We start from the raw sequence: 14,129 nt of genomic DNA, 5'->3' as shown, positions 1-14,129 counted from the left end.
AAGGATCATCAAAGCCCAGGATTTCTGGGCTGTGTCTCCAACTTCATTATGATTTGGGAAATCATCACCTTTGTCATTGGACACAGAGGGACCAAACTTTCTTTCATCCAACTGGGTCTCCTTCTGTGATTCATCAGCTAAGGGCTGCTCTTCTCTCTGGATGGAGGAACAGCCTGAATGTGGTGGGAGGGAGCCAAGTCTATGGGAAGATAGATGACCTGTCTTTCCTAGAACTTGTGTGTCTGAACTTGGAGAGAATCATAAGCATAGAAGAGGCTCTGCTGAGTGGTGACCACTGAAATTCAAGTTCAAGAGCCCCTACTAGGTCTTTTGTTCTGTGAACGGCCGGCAGTGAAAGAGATACGTGTACCCCAGTGTTCATCGCAGCACTGTTTATAATAGCCAGGACATGGAAGCAACCTAGATGCCCATCAGCAGACAAATGGATAAGGAAGCTGTGGTACATATACACCATGGAATATTACTCAGCCATTAAAAAGAATTCATTTGAATCAGTTCTAATGAGATAGATGAAACTGGAGCCCATTATACAGAGTGAAGTAAGCCAGAAAGATAAAGACCAGTACAGTATACTAACGCATATATATGGAATTTAAAAAAAATGGTAACGATAACCCTATATGCAAAACAGAAAAAGAGACAAGATGTACAGAACAGACTTTTAGACTCTGTGGGAGAAGGCGAGGGTGGGATGTTCAGACAGAACAGCATTGAAACAAGTATACTCTCAAGGGTGAAACAGATCACCAGCCCAGGTTGGATGCATGAGACAAGTGCTCAGGGCTGGTGCACTGGGAAGACCCAGAGGGATGGAGAAGGAGGTGGGAGGGGGGATCGGGATGGGGAACACATGTGAATCCATGGCTGATTCATGTCAATGTATTGCAACCACTACAATATAAAAAAAATAAAATAAAAGTTCCTTGGAGCCCCTACTAGGGGAAACAAAGTCAAGATGAGGGAAACATAAACCTTCAGGCATGCAGGAGAGATACTTTCTACCCAATCTCTAATGAGGACTGTTTATTGCTGCTCTCTGTGCTAACACTGTGCTAAACATTTTACGTATATTATTTACATTTATTCTATTTATTTGGCTGCATCAGGTCTTAATTGCAGCTCAAGGGCATCTCTCTAGTTGTGGCATTTGGGCTTAGTTGCCCTGTTGCATGTGGGATCTTTGCTCCCCAACCAGGGATCGAACCCTCGTCCCCTTCATTGGAAGGCAGATTCTTAACCACAGGATCACCAGGGAAGTACCCATAAACACTTTATACTGTTGCTAATATCACTCTGAATCAGGTGTTCTTACAATATCTATGTAGTAGGTGACAAGCTTGGGTTCAAACCAGTTAAACTGCTTGCCAAAATCACACCATTAAGGAGTGATGGAGCCAGGATAGGAAACCTAGGCATTTGATTCCAAAGCCTGTGATATTTCAGCCACCTCTATGTCATCAGTTATCGACTGCATCTGTGCCAGTCCCCTATATGTGATCTTTACAAACATTAGTTCTAGTTTTTGAAACTGGGTAATATTCTATTATAGACAAGGATACCGAGGTTCAGAAAAGGTAAGGAATTTGTCACCACTTATATCATATATGTAAGAGTTGAGATCTAATCCCAAGTCAGTATTACCAACGCCAAAAACTTTTTCCTCTGACCTGGATACTCCTTATGGCCCCATATCCATCTTCATCCCTTCCTTGGCCTCCTCCATGCTCCAGGAGCCTGCTTCTCTGGACTGCACCTGCAAGGCTCTTGACCTTTAACCTCTGGTTGGGTTCAGCTGGTAGAGGAGTAGGAAGCTGAAGCCTCCTGCTCCTTCCTGCTTGACTGTGGGTTTCCAGGGGCTGTGAGTAGCCTCCTTTCCAGGCTCCAGCTCTCACACGGACTCTGATAGTAACTTTCTCTCCCCGTGGACTTTTGGACTTCCTGCCTTTGCTGGCCCCTGGGTGCTCATACTCCCCATGGACTCTCTGAATCCTGCCCACCCTGTGTGCCCACCCTAGTTCCTTCATTAAAAGTCACTTCAATATACCAGCTGAGTGAGCTTCTGTTTCCTGCCAAGACCTTGACTGATATAATTTCTCATGAGAGATCCAAAATTCAGGAATAAGATTTCAAAAGCTAGCTTGGCTCAGAGCCTGTTTTGAGAAAATGTTCACTTCCCTCCAGAAACCCAGTTTCCGTCCTGGTTGCATCTCATTGTGCCCTCTGGAAGAGTCTGTGGTTGGACTCCAGCCCCTTGACATCAGCCAAGCGCCCATGCCCGGGGTTGGCAAATGTGTGGCATTTCGGGCATCTGTGCCTGGAGCCATCATGTTGCTGCACTTTGGTGACACTGATCATCAAGGCAGTTGAAAGAAGAGACAGTCTAATTAGGCTCATTCTGGGGGTTGGTGGGAAGGAAAGGGACAGATGTCTCTTCCTTGTCGCTGTGGGAGCTGTTCCTACTTGGAGGATGATGTCTGAGTGGGATTTTTGGGCGGACCCTTCAGGAGAGCAACTTTCCAGACTGTCTGAGCTGAGACATGGGAAGATTTGGCTAAGGATCCCATCCTGGGGAGGCATCCTCGCTGCCCATCATGGAGATGTGCTTCTTTTCTTGTCTCTGTCTCCTGACTCACAAAGTGGGTTTGATACATTTCGGGCATTCAGGAGGGCTTGAAAGCACAGGTTGGGGATGGAGATCAGAGTGGAGTGGGAACCTGCAGTGAATCCAACCAGTGATGGGAGCTTCTTGGCAGAGAGTGGGTACTCTCTCTCAGCTGGCTGACAAAGGGCAGGGAAAGGAAGGGATGTTTATGGCACAAGCACCACTGATAGATGCTTCTTGGTTGTCTCAGGTGGTCCTCATTACAGCCTCTGAGATGAGTGCCAGTGCTATCTTACAGTTGACAGGCTCAGAAAGAGAGGTTATGTGACCTGCTCAAGACCACACAGCTTCAAGCGGCAGGGCCAGGATGGTGAACCCAGGTCTCTGTCCTGTCCTGTCCCCTCCACACACACCACTGCAGTTCGGGCGACTCTACAGATGATGAGGACCAATTGGCAAAGCTTCTTACAGCTCTGACTCCTTCTCCCCTGTATCTCCCTGAGGCACTGAGCCAGGCACATGGCAAGCAGAAAGCATCTCATCAGTTCCTCAAGTCCTAGGTGCCTGAGTCCTCAGAGATCATCTGGTGTTTCCCAGCTGGGATGCCTAGAGAAGGTGACCAAGGCCAGAGAGACGGAGGTCACACAGAGCACTGAATTTGATCAGAGCCCCACAAAGGGCCCCTTTAATACCAAGAGTGATGTCCGCCCTTCTTCCCTCTGTTGAGCCAGGCTCCATCTACTCTTCATCCAGACCTGGAATGCTTCTCTCCACCTTGTACATTTATTAAATATCTCCAGGCCACAAAGGTATAGACAGGCTCACCTACTGACAATGATCACAGATGCAGCTTTCCATCAGTACCGAGCTTGAGGGAATAGGCCGACTGGCCCCACTGTCTGGGATGGAATTTTTATTTGTTTTAGAAGTCATCTGAATCTTGTAAACTTCAATTTCTTGAGCCATGAAATAGGAATAAGGGTACTTGCTTCAGTGCATAGTTGTGAGGATCAAAGAGAATGGTTTTGTTAAAATTGAAAAAAATAAAAATGTTGAACCAATATAAGAAGCTGTAGTGACACCGAAATACTTGAATAAGAAGAGTTAGGGACACAATGTAATTATACAAGGCAGCCAGGCAAATGGTTAAAATTTTTTGTTAGTAAACTTGCTCAGTAGAATTGCTTTATGATGCTGTATTAATTTCTGCTGTACAGAATCAGCTATATGTATGCACATATCCCTCTCTCTTGATCTTCCCTCCCATCATTCCCAACCCACTCCTCTAGATCTGACATTGGGTCATTTGCAGTGATGTAAATGGACCCAGAGTCTGTCATACAGAGTGAAGTAAATCAGAAAGAGAAAAAAATATATTGTATATTAAAGAATATGTATGGAATCTAGAAAGCAAATAGTTTTGAGACTTGCAGAGGAAACATTTTTTTCCAGAAAATTTATATCTTTTTTTGTGACATCATTGCTGGGTGGCTGATGGAGGTTGTGGTGAGGTTAAAGCCTCTCAAGCCACTCTGTGGTACCCTATTGGTTGTTACAGGGATGTTACTCATAATACGGAATGGGCTTCCATATCTTGTGGGACCCAGTGGTTATCTTAATATCAATTCTAGAATGGCAGAGCCCAGAATGATAGCCACTAGCCACAGTGGAAATCTGTTAGAAATCTATCAGACTTAGAAAGTGAAAGTGAAAGTGAAGTCGCTCAGTCGTGTCCAACTCTGCGACCTCATGAACTGTAGCCTACCAGGCTTCTCTGTCCACGGGATTTTCCAGGCAAGAATACTGGAGTGGTTGCCATTTCCTTCTCCAGGAGATCTTCCCAACCCAGGGACTGAACCCAGGTCTCCCGCATTGTAGGCAGACGCTTTACCATCTGAGCCACCAGGGAAGTCCAGACTTAGAAGAAATTAACAATTCAGTTCCTTTATTACATTTCAAGTGTTAACAGTCACATGTGGCTGAGGGTGCCATGCTGGACAGCTCAGACTGAGAACATTCCTATCATTGCAGAAACTTCTATTGAACAGTGCCATTCTAGAAGACGCGGTAATGTCAAACTGCCAAAATGATCAGAATTCATTTAGTCTGATTCCCAGTTTCACCAAGAAAGGAGGTCCAGAGAAATACAATTGTCTTGTACAGTGTGGTAAAGTGCCCGAGCAGTGACCTAGGGATCCTAAATAGTCAACAGACACTCTGGGTGATGGATATAGCAGCCCAGGTTGTTTCTGAAAGGTAAAGCCGTTCCTTCCTGCTGAATCCTTCCAGAGTCAGAACAGGTGTAGCTGGTGCTGGGAGAGGTAGACACTTCTTGGGTGATAAGGAGGAGGTAGGCTGTTTGCTGAGACTACTGGTTGTAGATGGCTCCCCTCAGGAGCGGGGATGCCATCTGCTTTCTCAGAGCTTGCCAAGAAGCCCTGGTGTAGTTCTGTGATTCTGAGATTCCTGGCTTTTAAGCTCCTACCAGTCAGATGACTGGCCAGCCAAAGATGGACTTGGCTCTTACTCTGGTAGAAGAACACGGAGACACAGGGTCACACAGACCTGGGGTCAGATCTGTGGTCCACCACCTGTGGATGGGAAACTATGTGCCAGCCGTTTGAATCTTGGTTTTCTCACCTAAAGCCTGAGAGTAGCACTAACAGTTGTTTCCTCTTTGGGTTGTTGAAAGCTTCCTGTATCAGATTATGCCTGTGGAGTGTTTAGCGCAGAGCCTAACTGCAATGAGTGCCCAATAAATATGAACTCTTATTAGATGTGATTTAATTGGCAAGAGTTCCCAAGATGTCAAAATCTGATTGTTATCCTAGTTAATGTCATCTCTATATGAGATGAATGCATAAATCTTTTGCAGGGCTTAGCACATTATGCCTTCATCTTTTTGACTTTTTCATGCTAAATTGATTTCTGTGGCTGTAGCTGGCACCTGCAAGAAGGCACCCCTTCTGCCCTCCTGGGGTAATTGTCACGAGCTTTGGGGAAAGGGCAGATTGGGGAAACCCTGAAGGGTGGACCTGAGAAGGGGCTGTCTGTTTGGGGTCAGGATTCCTGCAAGTCTTTGAAGTTCACTCACCTCTTACCTCTGGTGCGTAACTAGCAACAATATCACCTAATGGTGGTTTTGAGACTGAGCCCAGAAGCTCTTACCCTCACACCCCAGCCACGAATCTGCCATAATCACTGTTTCCCAGCCCCCGACTTCAAAGAGAAGCTGCGACAGAGGAAATCCATTTCAATCTGTGAGGACACTGGTCACAGCATTCCTGTTGAAGGCTCTTGCCAAGCAAGGTCAGAGAGGAGATGTGTGTGCATTAATACCCACAGATGGACAGATCATCATGCCCCGAGAAATGCGAATTGCAGACAAACGCATCCACAAGCAGGGTGGAGGATTAGGCAGGTGGTCTGGCGGAGTGGGGGGGGGGGCACATTATGGAAGGAAAGATATTCCAAAACCAGCAGCCCTCCAAGAGGTGATGATCTGCCCACAGGCTGAGATTTCTAGGGCCTGTCTTCCATTCTAGGGGGCCTAGGAAATGATTTTTTATAACCAGGGCTTTTTATTCTATACTTCCTATTCAACCTTCCTCTCGGGTGGTTCTAGTGGTAAAGAACCCGTCTTGTAGGCGATGCAAGAGACACGGGTTTGATCCCTGGGTCGAGAAGATCCCCTGGAGGAGGAAATGACAACCCACTCCAGTATTCTTGTCTAGAGAATCCCATGGACAGAGGAGCCTGGTGGGCTACAGTCCATGGGGGTGCAAAGAGTCAGACACGACTGAGCAATTGAGCACACATTCTGGGCACCTAAGGATTCTGAGGCCTGGATGTTGAGCTCTTCAGTCTAAGAGCATGTCCCAGGGATCATTTCCCTAGATGGCAAAGGCAACTAAAAGAGAAAAATGACTTTATTTCTTAGTTCTGTCTCTCAGTCACTTCCTCATTTGCCCATTTATTGAATGCACATGCATCAGACATGTAGTGGATTCTACTTCTGTTATTCAGTTTTCTCGGCTGCAACACGGGATCCTATTAGAACCCAGATCGCTGGGCTGTTGTAAGGATTCAATTAAATGATGTACATCAAGCTCTTAACACAGAGCCTGGAAACAGAGTGTGTGTTTAGTAAATGGTGGTTATTATTAGTGTAGCACATAGGAGCTCTCATGATGGGCATTGGAGATACAGGGAGACCAGGCCACCTCTGTTCTAGGAAAGTTCTTGCTGAACAGAGAAGGTGATAAAGCATTATGTGAGTACAGAAGAGGGGGTGACTAATTTTGCGTGGAGGGACAAAGCAGTTTTCAGAGACGGGGAGCATTTCAACGGGGTTTTGAAGGATGGATAGGAATTCACCATTTAAGGGCAGGAAAGTCTTTTCCTGAAGAGGGATCAGCATGTATGGAAAAGCAAAGGTCCATAAGAAACCTCTCTTGCCCTCTCTCTATGTCTTAGGCTGAGGCCCCAGACAAAACCTGCCAAGCAGCTAACTCATTCACCCTTGTGTATTCTGGGCCACATGCCAATCTCAATGCCCCACTGGCCCAGAAGGACTCAGGAATCCAGAGGCTGTGACCCTGAACCAGAACCAAGCACTACTGAGCTTATAACTAGTCATGATTTTGATCATACGATGTTGGCTCCTAGATCTGACCTCCCTAGAGGACCCACAGGGCTGCCTCCATCTTTCCAAGGCCTGTCAAAACAGAACCCTTGTACTTGTTCTGAAATTTGATCTGCAAAAGGCTGCCTGACAAGGGAGATGGGGAATCTGGGAGCCTGAGTGGGGTTGGAAATTGCTTTTCCTTATGGGTTCAGTTGCTCAGTCATATCTGACTCTTTGAGACCTCATGTACTGTAGCCTGCCAAGCTCCTTTGTCCATGGAATTTTCCAGGCAAGAATACTAGAACTGGTTGCTACTTCCTCCTCCAGGGGATCTTCCAGACCCAGGGATTGAATTCTCATCTCTGCTGTCTCCTGCATTGGCAGGTGGATTCCTTACCACTAATGCCACCTGGGAAGCCTGATTTTCCATCGTTCCTGATTAAGGAACAGAGGCAACATGAGAACTCAGATGGGGCTTGTTCTAAAGTCGCAGGACTCCTAGGACTTGCTTCTGGTGCCCACCTTACTTCCCAGCCCCTCACTCCTCCTGCTGGGGCCCCTCGCCTGCACTTATTCTTTACGCATGCTCTAGGTGCCAGAGACTCCTATATGTGATTGGTGCCACAGGAAACAGATGAAGTCCTGGTCCCCATGCAGATTTCATTTTCATGGGGATGGCTGAGAATAGCAAAGTCCCTACCTCCCTGGGGCTATTGTGAGTAGAGATGACAGAGAGAGAGCAAGTTGGTCCTGTCAGTGCTCAGCTCCATGCGGGAGATAAACATGGAGTGGTAGCAAAGGAGGGACCACTCCCAGTCATCAGGGAAGGCCTGTGAGAACATCTGACCTTGACTGGAGTCTGAACGATGGGGCAGGGAAGCACCTTCTGGTCAAGCGATACTGCTGCTACCTTTGGGTAGAGCAGCCTGGGCTCTGCATCTTAAGAAACTGGCTCTGCACACAGGATGCAGGAAAACCTTGTCCCCACACTTAGTAACTTTGATTATCTTTAGTGCCTTCCCGTTCCAGCCTGCAAGGCTCTCTCAGGGACAATTCGTGGGTCACTGTTCCTGGGAAGATTTCTTAGACCACTGCCACTCCATCAGGTAGAGTTTGTCCCTTTCTCACATTGAATGACCTTTCTCAAACACACCTAAGTGATGTGAATGTTGTTGCTTAGTCGCTAAGTCAGAAGATGCAAGAGACACAGATTCGATCCCTGGCTCGGGAAGATGCCCTGGGATAGGTAATGGCAACCCACTGCAGTATCCTTGCCTGGAAAACTCCATGGACAGAGGAGTCTGATGGGCTACAGTCCATGGGATTGCAAAGAGTCAGACAGGACTGAGCATGCATGTGGGTGCATGCGCGCACACACACACACAAACACACACACACACACACACACTGTGTGATGTGGGATGCTTGCTTGCTGGTCTCCCTGCCAGTCTGTGAGCATCTCGAGGGCAGGAGTGGTGCTGGGTTCACCCTTATTGCCTGGCACTTCGTTGGACACAGAGTAGGCTCCTGAAACACAGCTGTTGCTGAAAGCGTAAGTGAGTTCACTCCCTGAGGGCAGAACCCCATCTTCTAATTCTGAACTCCTCCACTGTCCCTCCACCTCCACTTCACAGTGCCTGGTGTAAACTGAGCCCTGATAAATGCTTATGGGATAAATGATTATTTTAATTACTCGTTGAGTCACCACAGGTTTCCTTTAAATAGCACATATCCTGGTGCATTTAACTGTTCATTTGTAAATAATTAACGATGCTACCAGGAAGCTTGGAGAAAGGAGACACACGTGGCAAGGAGGGGCTGGCAGAAAATGACTACATGAGAAGATTAGCAGGAAGAATGGAGAGGAAAGGATGACAGACCTGGGCTTGATGTCCTGGGTGCCAGCCCCTATCTAGCTGCATGACTCCAAACTCTCACAGCTGTCTGCAAATGGAGATCATCTTTTTGCTTTAACTGTTTCTCAGGATGGTCACAGGATCAGATGTATTCACCAGTCTCCTACAACTTGGGATACAACAATGCATGGGGTAGATGAGCTGTCTTCAAAGGCCTTACAATCAAGTAAGCTTATAGATTGTGATAGATTTTACACTGGTGGCTTCCCACGTGACAACACTCCCTAACGTTCATGCCCTATGTAGACTGCGTCCCTATGACTTGCTTGGGTCAATGGGCCATCAGCAATCGTAATGTGAGTAAAGGTCTGACAAACACATGTGTGTGCTGGGGCTTCTTCTCTCAGATCCTCACTCTGAGGAGGGAGCCATCGGGCTGTGAAAGAAGCTCAGTTAGACTAGTGGATGATAAGAAGCTCCATGGACAGAGTCCTGGAGGCAGAGGGTGGTGGGAATGATGTCCAGCTCAGCATCACTCCTCTGCAGCTCCTACTGAATACAGAAAAACCTCAGCTCCTTCACGTGGAGCAGAACTGCCCAGCTGAACTTAGTCGAACTTAGAACTATAGAAGTAATAAATCATGGTGGTTTTAAGCATGAAGTTTCCTGGTGGTTCAGATGGTTAAGAATCTCCCTATAATGTAGGAGACATGTGTTTGATCCCTGGGTCAGGATATATAACATATAACAACTTTTATATTTTATTCATTTATCTTTATTTTTAATTTTTTGAATTGAAGTCTAGTTGATTTACAAAGTTGTGTTAGTTTCAGATGTATAGTAAGTGATTCAGTTATACATCTGTATCTATTCTTTGTCAGATTCTTTTCCATTATAGTTTAGCACTAGATATTGAGCATGGTTCCATGTGCTATACAGTAAGACCTTGTTGTCTATCTATTTTAAATACGGTAGTGTGTATCTGTGGATCCCAGACTCCTAATTTATCCTCTTCCTTCATTTCCCTTTTTGTAACCATAAGTTTTTTTTCTATGTCTGTGAGTCTTAATCTGTCTCATAAATAAGTTCATTTGTATCATTATTTTAGATTCCACATATGTGATATCATATATTTGTCTTTCTCTTACTTAACTTGGTATGATAATCTCTAGGTCCATCCATGCCACTGCAAATGGCATTATTTCATTTACTTTATGGCCCAGCAATATTCCATTGTATATATGTTTCACATCTTTATCCATTCCTCTGCTGATGGACATTTAGGTTGCTTACATGTCCTGGTTATTGTAGATCATGCCACTATGAACATTATTTTTTGAAGCTTGTAATGTATGACAAAACTCACTAATAATAATTTATTGAGATTATTCTATGCACCAGGCACTGTGCTGACTTGCATGCACCATCTCCCTTCATCCTAAAAATAACTCTGCCAAGTAGCCCTGTACTGATACACGTTTTTGTTTTTACATATAAAGAAATGGAGGCACAGAGAGGCTGAGTAGCTTGCCAGGTCTTGTGCAACTAGTAGTGGTGATGCTGGGATTCAAGCGCTGGAAGACTCACTGTCACCCTTGTGACTTCAAAGTGTGATCCATGGACCAGTATCATCAGCATCACCCAGGAGTGTGTTAGAAATGCACTCCCGAGTCATTGCATCAGCATCTGTGTTTAACAGGCTCCCCAGAGGATTCTGTGCGTGTGAAAGTTAGAGCTGATCTGGACCATGATGGAGCTTATGTTTGGCATGGTTAAAGACCTCCTGGGTGATGCTTGTGCTCATTAAATTTTGACAACCACAGGTCCCTGGGAACAGCTTTGCTTCCAAAGGGCTCAAACTAATTCTCTCAACACTGGAGTAAGCCAAGAGAGGCTTTCAGATAAGAACACATGTGACATAAGGCAAATAATACATCTTTCAGTGCTTGGCAGACTTGAATTTGCAGCTAGCTCCGCCACCTGTTGGGCTTCCTGGGGCTCAGATGGTAAGAATCTGCTTGACAATGCAAGAGACCCGGTTTCTATCCCTGGGTCTGGAAGATTCCCTGGAGAAGGGAATGGCTCCCCCCTCCAGTATTCTTGCTTGAAGAATTCCATGGACAGAGAAGCCTGGGGGGCTACATTTCACAGGGTCTCACAGAGTCAGACATGACTGAGTGATTAACACTTTCACTGACTGCTGTGAGGCGAGCAGAAGTAATGCAACTTAGATTAGGAGTAGGCCTTCCTACTATCAGGTAGCTTTCGCTTAACAATGACCACTGTTTGCCAATTAGGACCAATTAGCTTTCACCGATGTTTGCCAATTAGGAAATTAGGAACGGGGCGGAAACCCCCAGGAAAATCCCGCGCGCGCGAAAGTATTGACCAATGAAATTGCTTTGCAAACGTGTAACCAATCCGCTTCTCACCCTATAAATTTGTGTAACAGCTTAGGCTCGGGCTCTCTGACCCACACCACTGCGTTGGTTGCGGGCGGAGAGTCCTGGCTCGAGTCAGTAATAAACTTCCCTTCCTGCGAGTTGCATTGTCTTGGAGGCCTTCTCTCTTCCCGCTCGGGGATTCGGACATCGGGCGTAACAACTGCCACCTGTTGGCCATGGTAATGAGCAAGTCACTTCTCACCACCCCAACTTCCTCATTTGTAGAATGGGCATGGCAATACCAAGGGAATGCTCATTTTACCCTCCCATGTGGTCCATCCAAGAAGACAGCTGTTCTTGTGTTTTGGCTACCAAGTTTGTCTTGAACTTCTCTAAGGTATGAACCCCTTTAGAAGACTTGGTACAGACCAGGCCACTTGGTCACTGCCTCTCCCTTATGTGCGAAATGAAGATATTAGCTGCTATCATCTCAAATGAATGGACCTTTATAGCTTCAAGACAGATTCCTGCAATTTCTGTGTGTGTTGCGGAGGGAAAGGAGCTGAGGGTTCTGTACACTCACTGTATAACCTTTCTTCTCAGCTTCCAGAGTTGAAGTCACCCCCCCAACCCCCAACTTTCCCCTTAGGTTTGCTGGCTTAACCCAGAGATCATTTCCAAGACAACTAGGAATTCTTAGTTACAGAAAATGGTTTTGACCATTTTCTTCTTTGATTTCTGGAGGGCTGGGGATGCAGTTTTAGGAAACAGAAGTAAAGGTACTTTAAAAGCTGAAAAATCCAATGTGCACACTGCTGTGTTTAAAATGGATTACCAACAAGGTCCTACAGTAAGCACAGGGGACTCTGCTCAGGGGTAGGTGGCAGCCTGGAGGGGAGGGGGTTCAGGGAAGAATGGATACCTGTATCCGTTTGGCTGAGTCCCTTGGCTGTTGGCCTGAAACTCACAGCATCATTTGTTAATCGGCTATACCTGATACAAAATAAAAAGTTTCTAAAAAAGCTGAAAAGTCCAAGCCTGGGTGTTAAGTTAGTAGGGGAGATGCTTTGAAGACCAAAGTGGGAGTATGTCTGAGCCCCTCACCTTCTAGCAGAGACCCCTGCTCACAGCACGCATAGAAGGTAGGGTGTGTGGTGGTGCCCTGGCCTTGGCTGGCCTTGGCCCAGCTGAGGGATGCTCACCTCCTATTTTTAGGGTGGGCCCGGGGGAGGAGGAGGGGGGCGGTGGAGGAGACAGCCAGCTGGTGCCCCGGGGATTAGAGTGTCTGGCTGTCTGCACCCGCAGCAAGGAGGAAGGAGCTTGCTTTCCCACCCAGCAGCGCAGCCCCGCAGTCAGACATGTGAGTTTTCAGTTCTAGCACCAAGCATGCATTCTTCAAGGTCCTTTAGGCCTAGTTTTTTTTTTTTTCTCCTCCTCTCAATGACAGCTTCCCTTTAGGCATGGCTATTAAGACCTCCCTCCCTGTGAAGCAGCCTGGGCTCTGCAAAGCATAAGCTTAATGGGAAGAGACTGCGACCAGCATTTAAACCTGCACATCCGAGGGTGTGAGTGACGATTGCTTTTGTGCATTAATCTGCTTAATGAGTGCGTCGTCTGGAAGACCTGGAGATGGGAGGCTCCTGCTCACAATTAGGAGGGCAGCTGGGGTGCTCTGCTGTTTCAGACTTGACCGTGTACAAGGCCTGTCCAAGTGTTCTGTGTACCGTGTGTGTGTGTGTGTGTGTGTGTGAGTCACTCAGTCATGTCCGACTTCTTGTGACCCCATGGACTAGCCCGCCAGACTCCTCTGTCCATGGAATTCCCCAGGCAAGAATACTGCAGTGGGTTGCCATTCCCTTCTCCAGGGGGTCTTCCTGACCCAGGGATCAAATCTGAGTCTTCTGCACTGCAGGCAGATTCTTTACCGTCTGAGCCACCAGTGAACTGTTCAATTCTCACCCTAGTCATTTGAAATAGATGTGATGATTGTTGTACTGCGGATGAGGGAACAGCCTCAGAGAGATCACATAACTTGCTCAAGGTCACACAACTAACAAATGATGAAGTTAGGGCTTGAATGTCTGCCAGAATACGTTTTTGCAAATCTAGTCACTAGAACTTCAGCTTCATCAACATGTAGAATATGAGCATGGAAGTGCCCTTGGTGTTCATTTAATTCACATGTCTGTTAAAGACAGGTATCTTGTGGATACCATCCTTACCAGGATTGGGCAACTTCCGAGGACATCATTCTGGTGTGATGGGGAGTTCACTACCTCACTAGGCAGCAGGCTCCTTTGTTTCACTGCTTTCCCTTGGGCTAAATCTTGCTTTCTGGGCTTCCTCATAGGGTCTTAACCCTGCTCCTGGGCCCCCTTCCCTATGTAGCCTTTCAGAGGCCGAGGCCTAATTGCCTCTGCTCCCTAGCCTTCTCTGGGCACCCTAGCCTCATTCTTTAACTCCCCACCTGCTCTGTTAAGAGACCAAAGAGCCGCCTGACATTTTTCCTACCCACAAAAGGCTGATTCACCCAAAGGGCTAGGCTGAACCTCAGGGTGGAAAGAGACATTTCTAAGATGCAGGAGCCAGAGCCCATTGGGCAGGGAAACTGTGATTTTACAGCAAAATTCTCATTTATT

Source organism: Cervus canadensis, chromosome 21 (assembly GCF_019320065.1).
Source record: "Cervus canadensis isolate Bull #8, Minnesota chromosome 21, ASM1932006v1, whole genome shotgun sequence".
Taxonomy (NCBI): domain Eukaryota; kingdom Metazoa; phylum Chordata; class Mammalia; order Artiodactyla; family Cervidae; genus Cervus; species Cervus canadensis.
This window is presented reverse-complemented; position numbering follows the sequence as displayed.